Source organism: Capra hircus, chromosome 27, assembly GCF_001704415.2.
Source record: "Capra hircus breed San Clemente chromosome 27, ASM170441v1, whole genome shotgun sequence".
Taxonomy (NCBI): domain Eukaryota; kingdom Metazoa; phylum Chordata; class Mammalia; order Artiodactyla; family Bovidae; genus Capra; species Capra hircus.
This window is the reverse complement of record NC_030834.1, coordinates 7,474,574-7,495,489: the sequence shown is the minus strand read 5'-3', so window position 1 is coordinate 7,495,489 and position 20,916 is coordinate 7,474,574. Positions and strand designations below refer to the sequence as shown.

General features: G+C 50.8%; 1 protein-coding gene across 3 annotated transcripts in view; it reads left to right on the top strand.

The window, feature by feature from the left end:
• Positions 1-20,916, top strand: part of CSGALNACT1 (chondroitin sulfate N-acetylgalactosaminyltransferase 1) — a 332,678-nt gene that overhangs the window by 224,960 nt on the left and 86,802 nt on the right. The gene's annotated exons all lie outside the window — the stretch shown is intronic.

Here is a 20,916-nt window from a genome sequence, read left to right as displayed (position 1 = left end):
AATTTGGAAATAGGCCTGACATTTTTTAATGTACTAGACACCTGTCTCTTTTCACATTCTTTCCCTCACCACAGATGGCTTTGAGCCTTTGCTATTCTCCTTTATAAATCCTCTGTAACATGAGAGTTTCAAGTTATATTTTATTGGGGGCAAAATGAGGACTATAGCCTGGGAGATAGTTCCTCAGATAGCTCTGAGAAACTGCTCCAAAGAGGTAGGGGTGGAATCAGTATATATGTGATTTTGGTGAAGAGGGGATACATGCAATCAAGCACATACTTTTTGCAGATTTCTGCCAGTCATGAGAAACAGTCATCACCATAAGGATTTCAGTGCTTTTCTAGGTAAGAGGAGATACAAGAATCAGGCTCATAAAATCAGCTCCTGGGAATATTTATCTGAAGACCTATGCTGCCAGTTTTCCCAAAGCACAGAGTGCCTCACTCCTGGTCTTCACCCTGAACTCCTTCAGGGGGTGTCGAAGGTCAGCTGCTGTAGCACGTGATCTAATCCTTGAAGAAGCACGTGGCAAGGGCCAGTTTGTAGCTGACAGCTCCTCTCCAAGCTTGTGATGCTCACCTGTTTTAACCAGCATCTTGTAGCCAAGTCACCCCAGACATATTTCAGCAGCTTTCTGTGATCAGAAACTTCTTCTTGGAAGAAATACTGCGAAGTGCAGTGGATAGACACAAAATATATTGTCGTAATCATCAAAACTGTTTGGATTGCCAACTCTCCACTTGACCCGAGGAGGAAAAAATATTGCTGCGTCCAGGATTTGTCCTAATCAACAGCCTATTATTACTATTTGATTTCTTTAGTCATTTTTTATGCCTCTAAAAATTAGACTGTCATTCCCTATGAGAGAGTTCAGTCACTTGGGGCTTTTCCATTTCTGATTCAGTTTTCTATGCCTTCTGCTGTGAGTTCTGCCAAGAAATAATTCTTTTTGGATTTCATTTAATCTTCCCGGCCCCTGGTATAGCAGCCTCTGCAGGGTCGTGATCCATGTTTTTCTCCTGCTCACAAGCCACCATCTGCAGCAACTCAGTTGGCTGGCATTTGAATTCCCTGCAGTTCTTTTCTTTGTTATGTAACTGCTGTCCTGCAGCTGAACATCGCACTCAACTCTGAGCTTGGTATTATCAAGTATGTGTTTTTCAGACTTTATTCTAATTTTCACACCTCACTGAATAGGATTTATTCCCATTTTAAACTTACGTTAATTTAGACCTTTGGAAAAGAAGGGGGACTTCCAGTGGCTCAGTAGCAAAGAATCCACCTGCAGTGCAGGAGACAGAGGAGATGGGGGTTTGATCCCTGGCTCGGGAATATCCCCTGGAGGAGGAAATGGCAACCCACTCCAGTATTCTTGCCTGGAGAATCTCACGGACAGAGGAGCCTAGTGGGCTACAGTCCATGGGGGTTGTGAAGAGTTGGACACGACTGAATCGACTTAGCAGCAGCAGCAGGCTTTGTTGAGAGGGAGGAAAAAGAAGGAAACAACCCAGTAGCAAAAAAAGATTCATGCTTTCTTATAAGCCCAGGCTGACAGTCTCAGTGTAGAATTTACAGTAAACCAGAGTATTGATCTGGGACTTGCCATCGAACTGTTTTCCTGGGAATGAAAACGAGAACTCAGGCATCAGCAGGAAGCAGAGAGGTTCCGAGGGGCTGCCTCTTCCATTCCCTCCAAGAGAAGGGCAGGGGCTGCTGGAAGCCTCGGGGCACCACTTGCTGGAGGGGTGCACGCGGCATGTTCAGGGGTGCAGGGGTGCTTGAGCTGAGTCAGCTGCAGCCAGCGCACAGAACAGAGGGAATCTGAGGTCTGCTCCCTGCAGACGAGGCCCTGAGAGCAGACTAAATTTGGTTGCAAAAGACAGAGTTCTTTTTCTTCCAAAGAAGTCACTGTTGACAAACAGTTTCACCTTGGCTACAGTCGGGCTTCCCTGAGAGCTCAGTTGGTAAAGAATCCGCCTGCAATGCAGGAGACCCTGGTTTGTTTCCTGGGTTGGGAAGATCCCCTGGAGAAGGGAAAGGCTACCCACTCCAGTATTCTGACCTGGAGAATTCCATGGACTGTAAATTCCAGGAGGTTGCAAAGGGTCAGACAGGACTTAGCGACCTTGACTTGGCTACATTCTCAGGATGTGAGGTATTCAGGCCTACAGCCAGAAAACCTGAGGGCCATATTTTGGTTGATATTAAGGAGTCTCTTTTTACCCCTCCTGCTTTTGAACATCCTATCTTGACGTTTTTTAGAAGTTATATGTAAGCTTTGTTTTACATAGATCTTAATTTTTTCCTCTCAATTAGATTGCATATTCCTTGAAGAAAAGGATCTTTACAAAATTCTTCTATATTCCCATTTCAAGGAGCATTCTAAATATATATTTTCTTTGTTTTGTGTGGATGTGAATGAATATTCTGGCAGGCTGAGTCATTATTTTACATTCAACTAGAAAGCTTGTGATTTGGGGCTTTAAATTTTTCCCTCTCTCAAATGAAGATAATAGATCTCGGATCTGTTAGTAGCATGTCATAGGGATTAGGGAGGTAATCTAGTCTGTGATGACAGTGATCAAATCGATCATTGTCATGTTTTTGTTGAATGGGAGTGGCAGCTTCACCAAGTGGCCACTGGCTGGAGTTGTTAGAGCCCAGAGCGCAGCCCAAGTTCTGGGTTTGACCTTGAGCCCCGCCGACTTCTGTGGTGAAGGAGCTGCTGTGGGGAGAGGTGTGGCTGCAGCCTCGGTCATCCCGGCGGGGATGTGGGGTGCTCCTCGGAGGCCTCTCCGAGGGAAGCACTGTGCTGAACGGAACTCCGTGGCTTGTTGTGGGAGGCTCTTCTTGTCACCAACCCCGTTCTCATTAGAGTGTGTGGAGAGGTCTGAAGTCCTGGAACTTTGTGGACAGTTGCTTTTCTCTGCTTGGTTTTTGGGCTTCCCGGGTGGCTCAGCTGGTACAGAATCTGCCTGCAATGTGGGAAACCTGGGTTTGATCCCTGGGTTGGGAAGATTCCCTGGATGAAGGAAACACTCCCCAGTCCTTTTGGAAGCAAGAGTTTAGCCTCTGGATTACGATAGCTTCTATTCTTATTCAGTCGCTCAGTCGTGTCCAACTCTTTGCAACCCCATGGACTGCAGCACACCACCCTTCCCTGTCCTTCACCGTCTCGCCGAGCTTGCTCAAACTCATGACCATCGAGTCCGTGATGCCATCCAACCATGTCGTCCTCTGTCGTCCCCTTCTCCCGCCTTCAGTCTTTCCCAGCATCAGGGTCTTTTCCAATGAGTCGGCTCTTCGATTCAGGTGGCCAAGGTACTGGAGCTTCAGCATCAGTAGCATCCATATATTGTGGTTCTAATTTTCAAGGATAGAAACTGAACTGTACATGCGAAGTCTGTTACTCCCCCGTGTTACTGGAAGCGAGAGGCGCAGGACAGTCTTTCTGCGTACTCCTGTTTGCCATACTTACTAGTCAGTGGTGGGGAAGGGGCGTGTGCGGTGATGATCAGTTGAATGTTACTCAGAAGCCAGATGCTAGGGCCAGAGGCAGCAGCAGGAGGCAGAGGGTCTTTTTTGTGTGGCTCCCGCCCCCCAGCCGCCTGTCCTGAGTGCAGGCCTGCAGGTCTCATCCGCCACGTGACATCATGGGCTGCCCTCCGTCACGCACCTTCCCCCTCCCTTCTCCTTTGCAGCTGAAGTAGAACACATTTTCTCTCTTCATTGTCTCCATCCCCTTCCGGCTCTGTAATCCGCTCTAACTCACCTTTCACACCCATCAACCTACTAGGCGAACTTTTGCTGAATAACTGTGACCTCCTTTTTTTTAGTTCTTTTAGCTTGACAGCTCAGCAGCAGCTGACATTATTTTGCCTCCTTCTTCTTAAAAGTATATTGTTAAAGATTTCAGACTTAAATATTTTATTAAGAATATGACAGCCCCCATATACTCACCACCCACCTTGCGTGCGTGCATGCATGCTAAGTCACCTCAGTCGTGTCTGACTCTGGGTGACCCCATGGACTGCAGCCCGCCAGGCTCCTCTGTCCATGGGATTCTCCAGGTGAGAATACTGGAGTGGGTCGCCATTTCCTCCTCCAGGGGATCGTCCCGACCCAGAGATCGAACCCGGGTCACCTGGGTCTCCTGCATTGACAGGCGGGTTCTTTACCGCTAGCGCCACCTGGGAAGCTCCAACTTTAAGAAACAGAATCTTGACAATATTAACCCTTGATTCCTTATAGGGTTCCCAGGCTCTCTACCTTGTGGGGTAACCGCTGTCCTGCCCGGGTGTCTGTGGGGCCCTAGGGCTCAGTTTATTTGTCTTCCTCACCTAAGTTCCATCAGTTTCTCCAGACATAGACAGGAAGGCATCCTGGGTCATTCTGTGTCTTTTTAAAAAAATTAATTTATCTATTGTAATTGGAGGCTAATTGCTTTACAGTATTGTGGTGGCTTTTGCCATGCTTTGACATGAATCAGCCACGGGTGTACAGGTGTCCCCTGTCCCCCCTCCCACCTCCCTCCCCATCGCATCCCTCTGGGGTGCCCCGTGCACCAGCTTTGAGTGCCCTGCTTCAGGTCATTCTGTGTCTTCTGTTTGTTGCGATGAAGACATGCTGGGTTCAGAAGCCAGGCTGTGTCAGTAAGAGGCTGTCAGAACCTCATATGTGGATTTGGGTTTCGGTCGGATGACCTGCAGGCGGGGCGGAGGAGGTTGGTCCAGATCCGATGCTGTCGAAAGTGGAGGTTGCTCCTCTGATGAGGCACCTCAGTAAATCTTACCTGTTGGGGCAGTGGCTCAAGTGAGGAACTGGGAAAGAAGTAGCCGTCCATCATTTTGGCCAAGAGAGGAGGTGTTTGGTATTTTGTGGGTGACTCTTTGATTTTGTCTGTGATTAGACAGAATTAGGAAGTGGTCTTATTTTTTCCTTATCCTGATCTCAGAGCCACCTTGTGGCGACCGGTATTCTTGAGATGGTTTATGTCCAGTACGAGCGTACATGGCCTTGCTGGGGGACCGGAGCGGGGGCAGCTTCTGAATGTCAGGACTTGCTTTCTTTTTTTCTTTCTCTCAGTTTCGAACAAGCGGAGAAACTGCATTCAGGCAGATGGAGACCGCGAGAGCAGCTGTGTTACGAGGTTAGTTTGCAGGACATGGTTTCGGTGTTACGTGGCAGAAACGGCTGCTCTGATACTGAACCTCAGACAGGCAGACCCCCACCAACTCGTGGATGGCAGGGGAGATTCCAGGGGCCAGGGCCCCAGTCTCCGATGGTAACAGAGCCGTGGACTTGGAGCCCTTGGGAGTCCCTTCCCAGCTCTCCCGCAGGCCATGGTCCGTTTCCTGGCCGTTCTGCGCTGGGTTCCCACACTCATATTCCCCTCTCTAAATCCCACCTTCCCAGGTTCTGCTCAGGGGCCTGCTCCAGACAACCCGACAGCCTGCATAGCCCATGTGCACTGTGATACTTCCCGCCCCCAGCCCTGCCATGGAGCTGTTTCCGCCAAAACACTCTTTCATCCTTTCTATGCCTTGCTAAGCATCCCCTTAGAGCCCTGGCTCAGGCTCACTTCAGGCAGAAAGCCTTTTCTGAGCCTTCCAGGCTGGGCTGGCTGTCCCTGTCTGTGTCAGCCCCTTCTTGCCTTGCTTCTCTAGCCCAGCAAAAAGCTCAGGGTTTATCTGTTCATGTGTCTGCCTCCTGTGGGAACTCTAGCTTATTCATCTTTATGTCTTGAGATATATCTGTACGTCTGTACTTTGTGCTTAATGTATATGCACTTACACTGTTTCTAAGTGCAGACATGTAGATACAGGTTTGTGTGATACAGGTGGCTGACGTCTTGACCTCGGCTTGCCATACGTAGTTTGCTATTCATTAGGTGTAGTATATGCTTGTTAAACAGCTTGTTGTCTAAAGATTCCATTAGCATCTTGTCCAGTTCTGGAATGGCCAGAGCTTTGCCAAGTTTAGTATGAGAAGCGTGAGCCAAGTATTTTTTATCTGGGGGTACTCTACTCAGGATGTAATTTAGAAAAGTAGGATCTAGATTGACGTTTGTCAAGTACACTGTTTTCCCCCCATTAAATTGCAGGATATTTTTGAGAATGCTGTATTTTCATTTCTAATTGACTGCCATTGGGTGATGACTCCTAAAAGTGTAAGTAATCTCTTTATCAGTCAAATACGAATTTCTCTTCTTATCTGTACATCTTAAATGAACCTAGAAGTTCAGAGTTAAGGGTCCTGACTTAAACAACGGCTCTTCTGCCCTCTGAGTTAAGGGAGCGAAGCTTCTGGGCAGAACCTGGACTCCAGCCCCTAAGCCCGTGTTCTCTTCTCTCGACCCGGTTGGATTTCAGAGACGGGTTGGGAGTGGGATTGGACAGGGGGCAGCTCTCTGGGCCGGGACAGCAGTCCCTCCACAGGCAGCAGAGCGGAGCTGCCACAGCCTCCCCCATCACGGGGCTCTGACCGGGCACTCAGGTTGTGGGCCGGCCACTCCGGGTTGGCAGCTTGTCCCCAGCCACCGACGATGACCCCCGACGACCCCCTGAGCAAGGTCTCCAGTAGTCTGGGCTCACCCTGTTGATCCAGACCACACACCGAGCTGTCCCTCCAGCTGTCTGTCTGTCTGTCTCTGGGGGAGGGGAGGCCTCTCTGAGCACATCTGGTGCCAGGTGAGGGATGGGCAGTGTTGGGGGTGGGGAGCAGGACGAGAGAGGAGCTGGGAGCCAGACGCGGGTGCCAGCGATCTGAGAACAGACTTGGCCTTGAACTTGCTGTGGAAACCAGAGTGTGTTTTCCTCAATTATCACCTCCTAATGCGCTGTTCTCGGCATTGTTCGTTTGACGTTTCTGCAAGTTCTTTGTGTCAGTCACAGTGAAGATAAAGCAGCGACGGTCCCACCCATTGTGAGTGTTTCAGTTTTATACCCTGTAAAGCATCTCCACATTTGTTGAAAGAAAACTGACATTATTTTTTCATGAGCTCTGCAGCTGGGATTGTGTGCCCTTGAGGGAGACCTTGACCTCGCAAATGAATGAGATGAAGAATAGGAAGCGTCTGTGCTGAAGTGGGCGAGGGGGCGAGGGGGAGGGGCTCCCTTTTCTGAATTACTAGAGAGAAAGACCAGTAAATTATATGTGCTGCTGAGGCCTGAAGGTGTGGTCTGGTTTGTGCTTTGCCCCATCTTCTCTGGATTCCCTGGTGGCTGCTCAGGGCCGGGCGGGGGTGGGAGGCCCTCCCTTTCATTCTTTTCAGCATCTTTCGTCTGACTCTGAAGCTGAGGTTGGGGAATGTTTGACAGAGGTGCCCTTCGTTTGTTATGTTTCTGCTTATGTCAGTCCTATCCGGGAGCCAGAAACTTGGAAATAAATATCAGCCCAAGGTAGGCAAGCCGCAGGGTCAGCTCTGCAGCTAAGGAAGCTCCTTAGAAATCTCACCTCATTACAGGCTTTTAATAGAGATGAAGCAACACTCATTAAAAGTGGAGCTCGTCTCAGACTCACTTCTCCACAGGATAATTGCCTTTGAATCAATCTTGAGACCCATTAGCTTGGTTTCAAGAAAAAAAAAAAAATCAACCTTTTTTTTTTTCTACGTGGAAAGAGCTAATGTTAAAGAAAAAAATACACACTGCTATATTTAAAATGGATAACCAACAAGGACCTACTGTGTAGCACATGGACCTCTGCTCAGTGGCAGCCTGGATGGGAGGGGAGTTTGGGGGAGATTAGGTACACGTATATGGATGTTTGGCTGAGTCCCTTGGCTGTTCACCTGAAACTATCACAACGTTGTTAATTGTCTATACTCCAATATAAAATAAAAAGTTTAAAAATAAATAAGGACTGTGACAAGGTCATGGAGTTTTCACCTTGTCTGGAGCACGTGAAAGAAAGGTTTGAACACCCAGAGGCACACTCAGAGACACAGTCCAGGAAGGGGAGGGGTAAGTCAGGAGTCGGGGATGAACATACACACTGCTGTATACAGGAACTAGATAATCGTCTAGAACCTACTGTATCGCATGGGGAACTCTATTCAATATCTTGTGATAACCTGTAATGGAAAAGTATCTGAAAAAAAAATCTAGAAAAAGCTAGACACTATCAGTGGTGTATCTTTAGAATTCTTTATCTTTTCCCCTTTTACAAATTAAGACAGCGGGCGTCCTTACTAGTGGAGCTGGAGCGGGAGCAGAAGACCTGACTAGGTCTGCATGTTGGAGACCCGTGGTCGTGGAGGGGTTCTCAGCTGTGCCACGTGGAATCGCACTCTGCAGCTTCTCTGACCCTTCCAGCCGGAATCGCGTGGTTCATCTCCTCTGAACCACGGTGGCACCCCTTGTCTATACTAAAGATGACTGACCGCATCCCCTGGCAGCCGGTGGGGCCCTCAGCGCGCCCCTCCTCTGACCCTGTGGTCGTCCGAACGGTCTCACTCAATACGCGCTCGGTGACTGGGTGGATAAAGTTCATGTTAATCGTGACATCGCTGCTGAATGTCGGGAGCTATTTTCTGCTTCCTTGTTACTATGGAGGAAATGGTTGTCATGAGGGTCCCACCTGCCACCTTCTGGTGGGATCAGGTGGGTGGTCTCAGAGCCCCACGTGCATAACCAGAAGGTTTTATTGTTGTTTAAAAAAAAAATTTTTTTTTAACCCCAGGAATAGCTCTACTACCAGCAGCTAGAACTAGAATGCTGCTGTATCAAATCATGTCTTTTCAAGCTACTGGAAAATTGCCTGTCAGAAATACCCTAGGAGGATCAGAGATTCTCTCAATAAACGGTACCAGCTGGCGTTTGACCAGGGACCTGGTAGGTCCCACTTTGGTTGAGTTGTGCCTGTGGTCCAAGTGGGCAGTCTGCTGGTGGGCAGTCTGCTTCCTGCTTGGCCGGGAGGTATACTCCCCAGTACCCAAGTGATGTCCAGGAAGTGTGAAGACCCCCCGCCCTGTGCTGTCCTGATGCCGGGGTGCCCTGCTGAGTCTTCACATGCAGTGACTTTTAAAAGCCCCCCGGGAGTCTGCCTGGGGTCCCCACCTCTCTGTTTAAATGTGGTTCGGGGAAAACTTTTCAGATACACTACAATTTTCTTCTCTTTTAAAAAATAAACCATACTTTGGGGGATGACAGGGATGTGAAGGAGCTACTTTGATTTACAGTGTGGGCTTTCCTGATGGCTCAGACAGTAAAGAATCTGCCTGCAATGCTGGAGATGCAGGTTTGATCCCTGGGTCAGAAAGATCTCCTGGAGAAGGGCATGGCAGCCCACTCCAGTATTCTGGCCTGGAGAATCCCACGGACAGAGGAGCCTGGCGGGCTACAGTCTATGGGGTCACAAAGAGTCAGACACGACTGAGTGACTGACACTTTTGCACACTTGAGGGTGCAGGATAGAGGCAGGGACCCGGCGTCCCAAGCCCAGGCGTCTGCTTCTGACAGTGTTTTATGCTGGCCCCGTCACTTTGTCTCAACAGCAGCTGTTTCTTCCAGGCTCACCTTTCTGGTTGGTGAAACGATGGCTGTGCCAGACTGGCCCCCCTCCAACCCCACGGCCCCCACCTCAGCAACCGGGCATGTCCAGAACGAGACCCCTCTTTCTGCTGATCTCCCCGTGAGCCTGTCCTTTCCCAGAGCTCCACCCGGCACCCTCCTCCTCCGTGGATGTGCCTCTCCCGTGTCAGGCCGGTCTCCATCCAGGTCCTGGAGATGGTACTCGACAGACCTTTCTAGAATTCCCCTCCGCCACACTGAGTGCTGCTGCCTCCACTCGCCTTACCCCACGCCCCGAGAGGCGCGCCGACCTCAGGCCCATCTGCCCAGTGCCCATCGCCTTTCTCCAGGGCCTCTCAGCACTGCCCCTTTGCTGAAATTCAGTTCAGCTCACAATGACTCCCATTTAAGACATTAAATGATCGTTGCCTGTAGGCTATAGTACAGATGCCCTGTGGCAACAGGAAGCCTGTCTCCCCACAGACCCCTGTTATGACATCGTAGACCATGTGGCTCAAACAGCACGTATTTTAATTCTCACAGCTCTGGAGGCTGGAAGTCTGAGGTCAGGGTGCCAGCCTGGCCAGCTCCTTGTATTCGGGTCCCCTGATGCACCAGCCTTGCTCCCTGGCCAGGTTCTATGCTTTCCCTCTATAAGGCCCAGGCCTTTTAAAAGCATGTAGTAAAGGGTAGAAATATGCATAACCTTGGATATGCAGATGACACCACCCTTATGGCAGAAAGTGAAGAGGAACTAAAAAGCCTCTTGATGAAAGTGAAAGAGGAGAGTGAAAAAGTTGGCTTAAAGCTCAACATTCAGAAAACGAAGATCATGGCATCTGGTCCCATCACTTCAGGGGAAATAGATGGGGAAACAGTGGAAACAGTGTCAGACTTTATTTTTCGGGGCTCCAAAATCACTGCAGATGGTGATTGCAGCCATGAAATTAAAAGACGCTTACTCCTTGGAAGAAAAGTTATGACCAACCTAGACAGCATATTCAAAAGCAGAGACATTACTTTGCCGACTAAGGTCCGTCTCTTCAAGGCTATGGTTTTTCCAGTGGTCATGTGTGGATGTGAGAGTTGGACTGTGAAGAAAGCTGAGCGCCAAAGAATTGATGCTTTTGAACTGTGGTGTTGGTGAAGACTCTTGAGAGTCCCTTGGACTGCAAGGAGATCCAACCAGTCCATTCTGAAGGAGATCAGTCCTGGGATTTCTTTGGAAGGAATGATGCTAAAGCTGAAACTCCAGTACTTTGTCCACCTCATGTGAAGAGTTGACTCATTGGAAAAGACTCTGATGCTGGGATTGGGGGCAGGAGGAGAAGGGGACGACCGAGGATGAGATGGCTGGATGGCATCACTGACTTGATAGACATGAGTCTGAGTGAACTCCGGGAGATGGTGATGGACAGGGAGGCCTGGTGTGCTGCGATTCATGGGGTCGCAAGGAGTCAGACATGACTGAGCGACTGAACTGAACTGAACTGAAAGGGTAGAGAAGGGCTCCCCAGGTGGCTCAGTGGTAAAGAATCCGCCTGCCAGTGAAGGAGACATGGGTCGGATCCCTGGGCCAGGAAGATTCTCCTGGGAAGGAAACGGCAACTCACTCCAGTATTCTTGCCTGGAAAATCCCATGAACGGAGAAACATGGCGGGCTGCCATCCATGGGGTCACAGAAGAGCTGGACACGACTTAGTGACAACAACAGCAAGTGTAGAGAAGCCACAGGGCCCAGTGATGGAGAGACAGACAGCAGGGCCATGCCGCCTGGGCTGGAAACCCAATTCTACCCTTTTGTTGCTGGGTGACCTGAGCCAGTGACTAACCTCTGCCTCAGTGACCTTACCTGCAAAATGGGTATGATGTTAATAGAACCTACCTCATGGGAGACATCAGAGAAGCAGGAAGAAGGTGCAAGTAGAGTAGGGTCCTAGACAGGAAGGTTTCTAGCAGGGGCAAGGGATATTTTAAGAATGAAGCAGAGGGCTGTTAGGGGAATATTAAGAAGTATTAAACTGAACAACAAACTTGGATTAAGTAAGCACCCTGTGTCATTTATGTCGTGTAGAAATAAGACAGTTTTCATTGCTGGTAACTTTTTTTCTAGGAGTGATAACTGGAAATGCTTTCAGCCAGTCGCCTAGTGATCAGTCGGCCCCCTCAGCAGAAATAGTAGAGCCAGGAGAGGCTTGGTGTCCGGGCACAAGCCAAGGGATGGCAGGGGATAGCAGCGGAGGGGCTTATGGTATGGTGGGCCGCAGCTGGACTTTAAATATGGTCTCTGATTGACCCGAGGTTTGATTTTTGTGAAAATAATGCTCATCTTTCATTTATACGATACTGGACTAGTAGTATATCTTTCGGCATTGCTGATTCTTTTCTGCACTCATACTCTGCTGACGTGGCTCCAAGGGATTCTAGCTCCTGTGCAGGCCTTGCTGTCTCAGTCCTGTTCGGTAAGGACCGCTTTCTGGAAGCACGGCCATGTGTGCGTGCTGATGCCTCCTTGTTGGTGGGAAAGGACCTGGTGGGAGGACCGGGCGGAGTCAGGAGGTCACTTTGTCCTGACTCAGGACAGTGGTTGACTCCTTAACCCTCTGGCTTCACACAAGCCAGTAAAACGCGTTGCTGGCCTCCACAGGGTGGGTCCCAGCACGTTCGATTCAGGATGTGTCCAGGGGTTGGTTGCTCCTTTGGGGCCGTGGCAGGGTTGGGGAGCGGCTGTGCTCACCCGCTTCTTTCCGGAGACCTGGGGCAGCCACACTCACACATCACACGGCTGGTGCCCGGGGAATGAGTGCCACCCCTGGGGCGGGGCACGGCTCGTGTGGCCACGGGATTTCCACGGGGCCAGTGGAGAGCTGTGGGTTGCCACTGTTTGCCCTGACGTGGGGTCTCTCCCAGGGGATCCCAGGGTGGGCAGGGGAGCGGCCCCGGGCACCCCTCCCCGGTTCTCCCCCCCATCCCCGACCTAAGCCCTGCCCTATCGCACTCTCAGCAGCTGGTGTCTGGTTCCGCTTCGCCTCGGCCCTCTTTGTAGAGCTTTCCCTGGCGCACACGTTCTCTGCCTGCCTGCACTTCCCTGTGGCCCTGCTCGTGGGCGTTGCCTCCCCTTTGCCACTGTGTGGAGGCTCCCGGCCATGTGGGAAAGTCTCGGATCTCCCCGAAGTCCGGTTTCCTACTCTCGAGATCGGGATCACCAACTCGCGTGGGGTTCAGGGGAGACGGCAGATGATGCTTGAGGGGCAGTGATTCTTGGACTGTCCTTGGGGGAGCTGCTGGGCTGCCTGAACGGCCACCAGGTCCCTGCCTGGGACTTGTCACCTGGTGTCACCTGCTCTATGTCTGCAAGTGTTTTCAAGACGCGGGCTGGGGTGTGGTGGAGGCATTTGGTGAAGCTCATTTCTCATCCTCCTCTTCTCCTCCCTCCTCCGATCTGCTAGTCGGTGCATGAGAGCTCAGCTTTCCCCCTCTCTGCTGCCCTCCCTGTAAGTGAGCCTGAGCGCCCGCCCCCATCCTCGGCCCTCACAGCTCGGGGAGGGTGACTCACGCCTCCCACCTCCCCGGGAGCTGGTGTTTACCACCCAGCGACTCCACCCTGCTTCTGCGTGGGGGCCCTGCTTGCCTGCTGCTCTCGGCTCGGTGGGCTTGGCATGGAGCCCTGCTCACTTTTAATTAGTCCTCTCTGTGTTGATCACTGGCACGCCTTCCCCCGGAAGCTGGACTGTGTGACCTCGGGACGTGGTCTCCCCAGGGGTGCGCTTCCCTGAGCCCCCTGCGATGTCACTTGCCACGGCGGCTTCTGCCTGCACGGAAGCACCTTAGGTGATGCGTGGTGATGGCCGTTGCATGGACAGCCCCTTCACCAGCCTCTGGAGGAAGGAAGGGAGAACTCGGTGTTTGGCAGAAGAGAGCTCGTAGTGAGTCCAGCCAGCATCTCGGGTAACTGACCAAGAGATGTCCTGTTTTTCTTCTTTCGAAGAAGAAATTCCACTTGCCGGGGTGCATTTTAGTTGTGGGTCTTAAACCTAATGTGTGGGGTAGGGCTCTTGGCATCTGCTCAGAGGCCTCTGGCTGTTGCAGGCGTGTTCTGTCCCCGGCCCCACTGGGGCGCCCCAGCAAGGCTCGCCCCAGGCACGCCCGGTATCCCCGTTATTTCCAGGGACACCGTGGGTTTGCAGAGCTGCTAAGGGGATGTGGACATACAAACCACAGCTAAATGGGGAGACAAAACATGATAGAGAAAGATGACTGCTCTGTACCATGTCTGAGAGGCCAGGCAAGATCCACTGGGTGCTTAGAAGCAAGAAAAATTGGACAGGTCAGGTGCAGGAGGGGCGGGCCACAGCCAGCAGTTCGGGATTCGTGAGGGTGGTGAACGGCACAGCCTGGCGGGTACGAGCAGGGTTTGGCATCAAGACTGAGCCGGATTTGACGCGGGGCTTGGCTGCTTGCCACTTCTGCACCGGGGGCGAGTGACCTCGCTGCTCTCAGCCTTATCGTTAGTGGGATTGTTTTGAGGATTAAATGAGATAATGTTTATAAAGTGTTTAATCTGGGGGTCTGGCCGAGAGCAGATGCTCGCTAAGTGGGTGTGATTGATTGTAAGCACCAGGAGGGGCTGGGAGCTGAGAGAGACCAGAGGCCCGGCGGGACAGAGGGGCAGATGGAGACAGGACGGCCCTCTTTGGCAGCTGACTCAGCCCTGCTCTTTTGGTTGGGGCATCTTCCTTGCAGGAAGAGGTTCTCATGGGCCGAGACCACACAGCGTGAGCCCTGCGTTCTCGTGTGGAGCCCTTCTCTCTTGTCACCCCTGCCTCCAGGTTCCACGGCCCCCACCTGTGCCGACTGACCCCCTTAGATGCTCCTGAAACAAGGGCAGAGGTGGCAAGGGGATGGGAAGGAAGATCTACGTGTATTTCAGGAAGACCGTCTCTTTCAAACATTCACTGGCAAATTAGAAGCCAAAATCCAAAGAGATCAGCACGGAAGCCTGGCCTGTTTCCTGGCTTTTCAGCTTTCGGAGTTGTGACTCATCTCTGTGCATTCATTTTCTGATTAGCAGACCCTAGTTTCTTTTTTCTGCATTTCCCTGTCTCTGCTTCAAAGCAGGGAAAAGGGAAGCAGAAGGATTCCTTCCGAGCAGTATGGAGATGAGGGTGCTGGAGGGGTGGAAAGCAAGGGGCTTTCCATCCCTCTGGGCCATGGGGAACCCCCTCCGGATCTGGTTACAGGAAGGACCCTCAGGGCACCTTGAAGGCCATGAGGTCCAGATCCTCCAGGTTGGAAGGGAGGGAAGCATGCTCGTCGTGGGGCCAAGCAGTGTCCCGGCAGTTGGTGTTGGAGACCCTGGGATGGCGCCAGGGGTCCAGAGGCAGGAAGGTCACCCTGCGGACTGGGAGCCTGCACTGGGCCCTGGGTGGGTTGGGCTGCAGTTTTGTGTCCCTGGGATACCGGAATGAAAGGCAGTAGGTGAGGAGGACAGTTATGTGGGAGCCAGAAGCAGCTCCCGGGCGGGGTTGGTGGCCAGGATGGCCCATTGGAGTGAGAAGACATTCAAAGCATTTTTCATGGTTCATTGTTGTCGGGGTTTTGTTTTGTGAACACGTAACGCAGCAGTACTGTAAGACTGGTGCGTAGCTTGTCAATTAATCCATTAGACATTTGGCCCTCGCCCACTGGTCACTTCCTGCCGGGTATGCCGTGCTGTTTACATCCATCAGCTTGGAGAGCACCGATCCGGGGGCAGAGGAGGAGCATGGCCCTCGGAGCCTGGTTCTGTCGTGGACAGAGCCTTGGGCCGGGCAGCCTGGCATCAGGCTGGGGAGGCTGTGAGGATGCTCCCCGTCCACACTGACACTGTGATGTCAGGTGAAGGCTGTGCCCCGCTGGCCCTCACCTGGGCCTGTGTGGACAGCGACACTGATCTTCCCTGCACTCCTCAGCTGCCGTCAGAAGCACCCTGAGGCTGACAGCGCTTGGCACAGGATGGGTGCTGACTCAAGCTGCCTGGAGAAGAGACGCTTGTGTTACAGAAAGATGTGCGATGCTGGAGAAGTGCAGCTCCGCAGCTCCTGGGGGTGTGATTTGGGAAGAATATGCTCATTTTCCGGCCGTTTTAACGTCCCTGCAACTTCTCAGCCCTAAAGTGGCGGATGTGCACGAGAGGCAGCTTGCTCTGGACCACACAACGCTGTGGCAGGAGTTGCTGGTAGAGACGCATCTCTAAGAGACCGGATGGGAAAGAGTTAGAAAGAGGTGTGTCCACAGGAGGCAGGGAGGCGGGGCTGGGAGCTGGGGGTCTTCAGCTTCCGGAGTGGCTTTGGTCTGCCTTTTGCTGGATTCTGCAGAATTCCCCGCACTCCTGCGGGTGGCGTCGGCCCCTCACACATGCCCCAGGTCGATGGGGAGGCAGGGATGCCAGGCCGTGCTGGGAGCCACCCGGTGCACATGGGAGCTAAGTGGAAGCGGAGAGAATTCTCCATGCAGCGCTGAGGCGGGCCGAGGGTTTGTTGTTCAGTCGCTCAGTCATGTCCGACTCTTTGTGACCCCGTAGACTGCAGCACGCCAAGCCTCCCTGTCCATCACCAACTCCTGGAGCTTGCTCAAACTCATGTCCATTGAGTTGGTGATGCCATCCAGCCATCTCATCCTCTGTCACCCCCCGTCCTCTTGCCCTCAGTCTTTCCCAGCATCAGGGTCTTTTCCAGGGTGAGGCTTACAGAGTCACTTTGTATATGTTTCTGAGAGCATCTGAAGTCTGTCTGAATAAGCGTCCTTGCGCGATGCCTTCTGCACACACGTTCAGGATGGTGTGCTTATCCGGGAGATGGGACCTCGATTTATGCTCCATTAGTACAGCTAATCCTGCCACCGAGGGGCTGCCACGCCCCTGCCATCAAAGAGCCGATTGTCTGTGTCCCCCGAGGAGCCGCTGCGCGGGGCGGCCTGGGGCCCTGGTCCCCCCCGCTTCCTGGCTCAGGACACGCAGCTAGTTTTCTTTGCTCCCACCCTTCTGGCTGGGTGTGTGCATAGGGTAGAGCTGTCCCGTGGGCTTTATGGCCACACCCTGAACGGGCTCCTTTGTCACTCAGGCCTGTCACTGTGCCAAGTAGGGCTGCCCAGCCTGGCCTCACCACTGAGCCCCTGACCCTTCTGCCTGCTGCTGCCCTGGCTGCGTCTCACAGCTGGGCTTGTCCTGCGGTCCTCAGCGTGTGTGAGCTTCTCGGGGACACTCGTAGAGGCCTCTTGGAAGGCTCTCTGTGTCGCAGGCCACAGCTCTGCTGACCGAAATGTCCCATGGCGTCTGTAGCATGAAACTGGGGCATGCATCTTAAGAGCGCTTCTGTCCTGGCTGTAGAAATTGTAATGTCTACTATCCTCATTTTCGGTGACTGTTAGACCCTGGACCAAACTTAAGACGTGTCTTCATTTCACTCTCAGAGTTTCCACTCTAAGATGAAAGGGTACACAGTCCCTATAGCCACTTGCCTATCTTAATGAATGTTGTGGACACCTAGCATTTATTTTAAGCTCTTGTCATTTTGAAATTTATTTTTTTATACTTCTCACCTCCTATCCCCTGTACATTTGGTAGGTGGGAACATGGCATTAGCGATGATACCTGTCTCAATGTAGTTTGCCTGTTAAGGGCTCATGTTACAGTTATTGGCAAAGGGCTTCATTCCTCTGCAAGCTCATGAACTTGCTGCTGGAACCTGGGCTCGGTTCCCTTTTCATCTCCTGTAACGTCCTGTCGGCAGGGTCCTAGAAGATGCTCAGTAACAGCGAGGATGAGCAGCGACAGCCTCCTGGATTCTTCCCCTTCTTGGGCCCTTGCTGTGCTCTCTGGAGGCCTGCAGCTGCCCCGGACACTTGCTGGTCAGCGCAGGCTGTCAGAGCTGCCAGATGGCTTGCAGCTGGAGTCTGAGAAACCCACCCCATGGCTGGGCCCCTTGGCTTAGGCCCTTGTGTCTTTCAGACTCTCTGCCTTGACCGTCCAGAAAGAAATTCCTTAAGCAGCCCCCTGCCTGCACACCCCAGGGCAGCGCTCTTAGGGTCAGTCTGCCTGTCCTGAGAGCCCTTGTCCGGCCCAAGAGTTTGGGGAGGGACCTTGCACCGAGTAGGCTCTGCCCTGGGTGATCTGGCGAGCACTGCTCGGCAGCGTGGTCCACCCTCACAGCAGACCTTGGAGGACCCTCCGCCTGCCCTTCTGTTGCTCAGAGGTTGTAAATACAGCAACAAAGCCTCTGTGTTTGGGTGTCCCTTCAGCCTAATCAGTAAGTGCAATGTTTTTTGGATGGTGTGGATCACAGAACATCCCTGGGGATTTGGCTGGGGCAGGGAAGCCTGGGGGGAGCTCTTGGGAAGGATGGACCTTTGAAGCGAAGGTGGCAACAGAATAAAAGGGCTTCCCTGGTGGCTCAGATGGTAAAGAATCTGCCTTCAGTGCAGGAGACCTGGGTTTGATCCCTGGGTCAGGAAGATCCCCTGGAGAAGGGAATGACAACCCACTCCAGTATTCTTTCTTGGGAAATCCCATGGACAGAGGAGCCTGGTGGGCTACAGTGCATGGGGTCGCAAAGAGTAGGACACGACTGGGTGAAGTGAAAAGAAAAAAAGTATTACTTCTCAGGTGGACTTTTCTCTAAAGTACTGTATTTGAGTCAAACTTTTGCTTTAAAGCTATACTCACTGTTTATTCTCTTGAACTTTTCTGAAAAACAGACATAAAGTGCATGCTCTTGCTTGAATTCACAGTGATCTATCATCACTTTATTTCTACTTTTAATCAGGATTTAAAAAAAACACGAATATTTGGTTATTTTGTAAAACAGTATTTTGAAATGTTTGATACATTTATGCTCTTATTTTTTTCTCTCTAAACAATGAACAACACAAAAAATCATGCTTATTCTACTAACTAGAGTACAAGAAAAATCTAATGCTAATTGCAATGACAAAAAGGTTAAAAAAAGATTTAAAAAAGTAAAATGTAGCTGGCAAGATGCAACGAGGATGAGGATTTTTTATAGTTAAAAAACAGGAACACGCATCTCCCTTTTAGTCGTCCTAAGGTTGGTTACTGACAGGACTTTGTTGTTCAATCGCCAAGTCATGTCTGACTCTTTGTGACCCCATGGACTGCAGTACACCAGGCTTCCCTGTCCCTCACCACCTTTCAGTTTGCCCAAGTTCATATCCATTGGTGCCCTCCAACCATCTCATTCTCTGTTGCCCTCTTCTTCTGCCTTTGAAGATTCCCAGCATCAAGGTCTTTTCCAATGAGTTGGCTCTTCCCATCAGGTCTTGCCCCTAACTGCCCCAAAGACGGAACTCCTCTGAAATCTGGGTGCCTTTTCTAAGTTTTTTAAATAGTAGCACGATGCCGCTGGGATGGTAACAGCTGTATTTTCACTGTCTCTGATGATAGTGCCTGGTAATTACATGGTGGGCTCCATTTGCAGCTGTAAACACAGTGTAAATGTTAACTGTTTCATTCTCCCAGCACCTCTGCAGAGAGGGGGACGGGCTGGACCTGTGTGGTTTGGTTGTAGGTTTGGTCCAGGTTGTATGGTTTTGTCTCATCGAGGAGTCCTGCACGTGTATGTGGTAGAGCTGGGAAGGTAACACCTTTGCTGCAGATGAAAAACACGATGTCGCCGTAGAAGCAGGAGCAGGGAGGATGAGTCTCCTGACTCCAGCAGGCAAATGTGCAACCAGGTTACTATTTTGATCACAGGATAGATAGCTGGAAACATCAAAACCACTGTGTGTTGAGAGGTGCAGAATTTTGTTTCTGATGTACCTTATCTGCTCCTGACCTTTAAAAGGAGCAATCCATCACTGCTCTCTCGGCAGTAATTTGTATGGCTTTTGTTTCTTTTAAAAAGTCATTGCTTTTACTAGGCCTGTTTTCTTTTCTTCTCCTTTTGTATCTCAAAGACTGAAATACCAAATAACTTTGAAATTTATACTAGTGAACTTCAAAAGCTGGACTAGACTTTCAAGAGATTTATGGAATGGAACAAAATAGTTATTGTACAGTTTAAAAAATTCTTTAGCCATTGCTTTAATGCACTGCTTCGGTTAACCAACATGATTTCAATTTATTATGCAAATGCAACAATTATTCCATTCAAAATGGTAGAAAGATGGCATACTTTGTTTCCCCAGCACAATAAATGGTGTTGAAAGTTCCTTTTTTTTTTTTTAATTTGCTTATTTGGTCTTTAGTGACAATCCATTTAAAGTAAAAGTCTTTTAAAGTGGCCGAATAACATGGTAATGTGTCTTCACTGGTAATTTAGTACTTGGATATAATGAGTTAATCCAAGGGATGTCATTAAAAACAGCATGGTGCCTGAATTCCCAAGCTGAGATGTTTTTAATCACAGAATGATAGTAATTACATAAATCCGGGGATTTACATCAGACAGAAGCATGCACTTTAAACTCAGCACTGATAGCCATGTACTGTGCTGAAGTATAGGCTGCAGAATCCTCTGGCCGAGGGAGACGCTGGAGCAAATATTAGGTGTTGCGTCTTAATGGAAAATTGGGAAATCAGCTATTTTGGTAACATAGTAATATCATTCAAGGCACATCCCCTGGGAAGCAGGAGAGAAACCCCCTGCTGTGGCTGCAGGACAAAGGGGCGACTACTCAGACTCAGTGACCCTGCTGTTCGCTGCATTTTCAGCCCACGGAGGGTGCAGAAGGATCACCTCCTCCTTCTCCCAGGGGCCCAGAAGCTGCTAATTGCCTACAGTTCTTCCAGTCCATCAGTGAGACAGCCCACCGGTAAATGAGGCGAGGATCTGGATATCTAGGTCTAGTGAAGACTATGTGAAAAGTAACTTTGTTATCGCAGGGATTTTTTTAAGTGTTGAATTTTTACAAAATGATCCATACACAGTACCCTCAGGGAGCTCATTTCAGAGAAGTGATATATTGAATAAGAAGATGCATCTAGGAAAATTTATTAAAATCTCCCAAAACAAGAAATCTTATTTGATTCATTTATTGTTCTTTCTTTTTCGTGGCTCAGATGGGCAGGGGAGTCAAGAAATGAGGATTGAGGAAGGGAGGGGGTGGAGGGGGTGAGGAATAGAGGGTCATTGATGGGTGGAGGAGGAAGGGGGTGGCTCTAACAGCAGGTTAGAGCCAGGTGGCCCTGCATTTGTTTTGGGGGGTTAGTGAAGTTGAGGTGCAGAGTGTGTGTGACAAGCCGTGTGGTCTGGCTGGGTATTCCTGGTGAGCCGCCAGGACAGGGAATTCTTCCTGGAGGGTGGGCAGAGGCATCCTGGGTTTGAGTTCTCACCAAGCAGTGTTTCAGGTCCCCTTCTCCCGGCCTCATCCCTTTCTCTGTAAACTCATCACCCATCGCCCGGGAAGA